Raw genomic sequence first — 5,610 nt, 5'->3', positions numbered from 1 at the left:
TGCTGGGATATAGCCAGTTTCAACTTGCTGGATTGCATTTTTTTCCTTTTACCACCCCCCCCTTTTTTACCTTTTCATTTGTCTATTGAACCTCCTGTTTGATATCCAAATTTTCTGTTATCTCTGGTCTTTTCATCAGAAATTTTTGGAATTCTTCCATTTTGTTAAATATCCATCTTTTTCCCTGGAAGAGAAGTCTCAGCTTTGAAGGAAAGTAGATTCCAAGCTCCCGTGCTCTTCGAAATACCTCGTTCCAGGCCCTTCGATCCCTTAAAGTTGATGCAGCCAGGTCCTGCGTGATCCTTACTGTGGCTCCTTGATATTTAAATTGTTTCTTTTTGGCTGCTTGAAGGATTTTCTCTTTTATCTGATAGTTCTGGAGTTTGGCCACAACATTCCTTGGTGTTTTCATTTTAGGAACTTTTTCTGGTGGGGATCAATGTTCTCTTTCAATAACTACTTTGCCCTCCGATTCAATGGTTTCAGGGCAGTTTTCCATCACTAGATCCTGTAATATTAAGTCCAGGCTTTTTTTCTCTTCAATGTTTTCAAGAAGTCCTATAATTTTCAGGTTTCCCGTCCTTGATCTATTCTCGAGGTCATTGATTTTGTTGATGAGGTATTTCACATTTGCTTCTATTTTTTTCTATTTTTTGATTTTGTTTAAGTGACTCTTGCTGTCTCGTGGAGTCATTAGTTTCTGTAGACTCCATTATTTTTTGGGGGGAGGACTTTTCTTCATTAACCTTTTCCAATTGGTCAATTCTACTTTTGAAAGAGTTTTCCATTTGACCAATTGAGGTTTTGAGAGAATTAATTCTTTTTTTGCATTTGCTCATTTGAGGATCTGAGAGAATTGTTCTCATTTTGTAATTGTCCAATTCTACTTTCTAAGGTTTTATTTTCTTGTTGAAAGGTATTAATTGTCTCCCCCAAATTTTCCAGTTGATTTTTAAACTTCTTTCTTATTTCTTCAAGGAATTCTCTAAGTGCTCGAGACCAAATTGTATTCTCCTCAGATGGTTCAGGTCTCTCTGAGTTGGGGTCATTCCCTTCCAGGAATTTTTCTATGGATCCACCTTTCCGCTGACCCTTCCTCATTATGCTAAGACCTTTAGTTGGGTGGGGCTGGTTCACCTGGGCTTGGGATCTCTAAAAGCTTTACTGTGTGCAGTTTCTCTGGCTGGCCAGTAGGAGGTGCTGGTTGCCCTCTCTCGGGTGTCTGTGACCTTGATTGCCACGTCTTCTCCCTTTGCTTGAGGGAGGGAATTGGAGCTATTGAATTCTTTTGCCTTCAATCAATGGTAGGCTTTACCCTGGCCTGAGGTGATTCCTCAGCTGGCCTGGTTCTTTTGGTCACACACCTGGGCCTTAGGCAGAAGTAATTTGCATTTGTTTAGGAGGAGACCTCAGTGCAATGGAGGCCTATGCTCAGAGTTTCTCAGACCAGAGGAGCCCAGAGATGGTGTCTGAAGCACTCCTGCATTAGACCTCTCCCCAAAGACCCTTCCCCAAGCTCCAGGGGGACAGCACCAAAACCAGTGCCTCTGCTTCCCCGCGGACCCAAGCCCCCTTCACCCAGCCCCACCTCTGATCCAGCAGGTCCGGCTCTTGGGCCCTCAGACTCCTGGTTCCAATTCAGCTGTTGATCTGACTGATCTTCCCTTGGAGGGAGCTCAGACTCACCTGCCTGTACTCAGCCAAGGCTGCTGCGGGAGACAAATCCTAAGCTAGATTTTCCTCTCCTGGCTTTTCTTTCTGGGTTTCCTGGTTTGGATTTCTTTTAAGAGGTTTGTTTCATGTGATAGGTGGGGAAGAGATCAGGAGACTTTAGAACTGTGCCTGTCTTCTCTCCGCCATCTTGGCCTTCTCTGAACCTACCCATTATTTTTGGCAAGGCTCTGAATTCTACAGTTTCCCCCCCTTTTGCCTTCCCTCCCCCCCAGACAAAATAACAAAACTTATGGGATATAGCCAAAGCAGTTATTAGGATAAATAAGATCAGTAAATGCTTACACGAATAATATAAAGAAAGAAGACATCAATGAATTGGGTATACGACTAAAAAAATCAGCAAAAGAACAAATTAAAAATCCCCAATTAAATATCAAATAAAATTTTGAAAATTAAAGGTGAAATTAGTGAAATCAAAAGTAAGAAAACTATTGAACTGATAAAATTAAGAGATGGTTCTATGAAAAAGCCAAAAAAATAGATAAACATTTTGTTAATTTGACTAAAAAAAGAAAAGGAAATCAAATTCTAGTACCAAAAATGAAAAAAGGTCAATTCATCACCAATGAGCAAGAAAATAAAAAGTCATAATTCAGAGCTATTTTGCCAAACTGTGAATAAATTTGAGAAACTAAGTGAATTGAATGAATATTTTGAAAAATATAAAGTTCCAGATAAAAAGGGGAGGAAATTAATTACTTAAATAATTTTGTCTCAGAAAAAAAGAAGTTGAATTAACCAACACCATAATCCCTATGAAAAGAAACTTGAGGGTCAGATAAATTCACTTATTTTGGACTGGGAAAATGTATCACTCAGTCTTTCTATGGGTTCTGTCCCTCTAAATTTTGGCTAGAGCCATCCTTTGTTTTTGGGGGGTTTGGGGTGTTGTGGTTCCCTGGATATGCTGCCTCCATGATACCATCTTGGTTCTGCCCCCGAAATACCTTTAAATAATGATTCTAACTACATTTTAGAATGGCAGAACTTACCAAAAGACTCAGTGAAACAATTTTCCATTCTAGGACAACTTGGAAGATCCATGGAAAGAGTCTAACAGGGTTAAAAAAGAACCCACAATGCAGGCTGGACCATGATATAATATGGTGAAAAGCATCTGAACCAGTCACCTGTGGAGGTTTGCAGACCTCTCAGTTCAGTGATTGCCAAGTACAATTGGAAGGTAAATAGTAAAACTCTGCAGCACAAAGTGAAATTGGAGCTCAGTTCAGTACTAGTTTCAGCAGACAGGGTTCTAGGGGACCAGAAGCAGTCTTGGGGAGCCACCTGGCAGGGAGTCACCTGAAAGCTGCTTCTAGAGTACTCAGTCCATGGTTGGTAAGGGGGATCAGGGGAGACTGCAGAGATATCTTTGCTATCCCTGAGCCAGGACTCTTTTGCTTCACTCATATTCATACTCAGGTTAAATTCTGGTGGTCTAGTCTCAGAAAAAGGATTAGAAACACAACAGAAATTACTGCCTGCAGCACAGCAGGGACTCTCCAAACCAGTTTTATGGCAGTAAGAACTGCTTGTTGTCATCCACAGACCAGAACAGGGGGAAAAAGAGCAGTCAGAAAATTTCATAAGACTTAAAGGAATTGAGAATTTGCAGGTCCTATGGTGGGGGTGGAACTGTGAAGGCATCAGTTGGGGAAAGATGAGATGAGGGAGGAGTTTGGGCCAAATTGAAAAAGCAGTCCAGTCTCCCTCCCTCCCTCCCTCCCTCCCTTCCTCCTCCTCCTCCTCTCCCTCCCTCCCTCGGCGGCCAGAACACACCCCGCGCTGACTCGGAGGCCGCCGAATCAGCTTCGTGCCCTCTCCCCCACCACCAGCTCTGGGCTGCGGCACCAGGGCCGGGGCGGCATCCGGAGCACACCAGCGAGCCCACGGTGCCTCCCGGCAACGGCCCGCTAAGGAGGAGCCGCCGCTTCCATGGCAATGAGGCAGATCGCTTACCTGCTCCGGCCACACGCGGCCTGTGGTGGACCTGGCCTTCCGCGCCATCAACCCCTACAGCTATTTCCTAATTAGCGCCTGCAAAGATGGTAAACCTATGCTACGCCAAGGAGACACAGGAGACTGGATCGGAACATTTTTGGGTCATAAGGGTGCTGTTTGGGGTGCTACATTGAATAAAGATGCTACAAAATCAGCTACAGCAGCTGCAGATTTTACAGCCAAAGTATGGGATGCTGTTTCAGGAGATGAACTGATGACCTTGGCTCATAAACACATTGTCAAGAGTGTGGATTTCACTCAGGATAGCAACTATTTATTGACAGGTGGTCAGGATAAACTTTTACGCATATATGATTTGAACAAATCTGAAGCAGAACCTAAGGAAATCAGTGGTCACACCTCTGGTATTAAAAAGGCTTTATGGTGCAGGGATGATACACAGATTCTTTCAGCAGATGACAAAACTGTCTGCTTCTGGGATAGAGCTTCAATGACAGAAGTAAAGTCTCTAAATTTTAGTATGTCAGTTAGCAGTATGGAATATATTCCTGAAGGAGAGGTTCTGGTAATAACCTATGGGAGATCTAGTGCTTTTCATTTTGCAGCAAGTGTGGCACCAATTAAATCTTTTGAAGCTCCTGCTCCCATCAATTCTGCATCTCTTCATCCTGAGAAAGAATTTCTTGTTGCAGGTGGTGAAGATTTTAAACTTTATAAATATGATTATAATAGTGGAGAAGAGCTAGAATCCTACAAAGGGCACTTCGGTCCTATTCACTGTGTAAGGTTTAGTGCTGATGGAGAACTATATGCTAGTGGTTCTGAGGATGGGACATTGAGACTATGGCAGACTGTGGTAGGGAAAACATATGGCCATTGGAAAATGGGTGCTTCCTGAAGAAGAGGGTGGAGAACTAGAAAAACCGAAGATCAGTTTTCCAGAAACAACAGAAGAAGAACTAGAAGATCTTGGCTCAGAAAACTCAGATTCCATCTATAGTTCCACTCTTGAAGTGAAGGCCTGAGCACCTGGAAAATGCCATGGATGTTATGCCACATGTGGACTAAAACAGGCAGCAATTAGCAGAAGCCTTACTGAGTTACTCTCTCCATAAGGCAAACATGGGCAGTAAATGATGGGGAATGCGATAACTCCATTGTTGGAACTAGCTTGGTGTCTCTAAGTGAAAACTTGAGACTATCATAAAATGGCAGGTAGAATTGTGCTCATTTATCCTTTTTGAATGAACATGTGCAAGCCAACATCCAATTTCTCCTATTTCAATTAGATTTCTTGTAGCCATTTTACTTTATTATGGAGAAAAAAAATGTAATGGCCTATTTTACTTTTTTCTGAAAGCAGAAAGACTTTTGCTTTAGTTGTAAAGGAGAGAGTACATGATAAAGTATTTGGTTTGATTTCTCTCATTGTACACTGCTTCTGAACATCTAATTGTTTTCAGTTGTCTAAATAAAATGCCTCTACAATGGTCTCATATTTTGGTTTTTGGGGAGAAATAGAACTTGCAGAAATACAGAATGAATAAAGTTGTTATCCATTTCTCAAAAAAGAAAAAAAGAAAAAGAAAAAGCAGTCCAAAAGACCAATGAGGGGAAGAATGCCTTAAAAAGCAGAATTGTTCAAATGGAAAAGGAGATACAAAAGCTCTCTGAAGAAAATAATTCCTTAAAACACAGACAAGTGAATCAAATGTTTAAAAAAATAACATCTATTCCTCAATTGAAAAATGATCAAGAGATATGAACAGCTTTCAGATGAGGGTTTCAATGCAACCTATTTAAATATTTATTTTTTAAAAAATATCCTACCACATTATTAATAGGAGAAATGCATAGTGGAACAATTCTGAGATATTACCTTATAACTACTGGATTGGTTAAGGAGATTAACAA

The 5,610-nt window shown here is 41.3% G+C and overlaps 1 pseudogene; it reads left to right on the top strand.

The window, feature by feature from the left end:
* Positions 1-2,712: 2,712 nt before the first annotated feature.
* Positions 2,713-5,052, top strand: LOC141495077 (serine-threonine kinase receptor-associated protein pseudogene; annotated as a pseudogene).
* The last annotated feature ends 558 nt before the right edge of the window (positions 5,053-5,610 follow it).

This window comes from Macrotis lagotis, chromosome 8 (assembly GCF_037893015.1).
Source record: "Macrotis lagotis isolate mMagLag1 chromosome 8, bilby.v1.9.chrom.fasta, whole genome shotgun sequence".
NCBI classification, from domain to species: Eukaryota; Metazoa; Chordata; class Mammalia; order Peramelemorphia; family Peramelidae; genus Macrotis; species Macrotis lagotis.
This window is presented reverse-complemented; position numbering and strand designations above follow the sequence as displayed.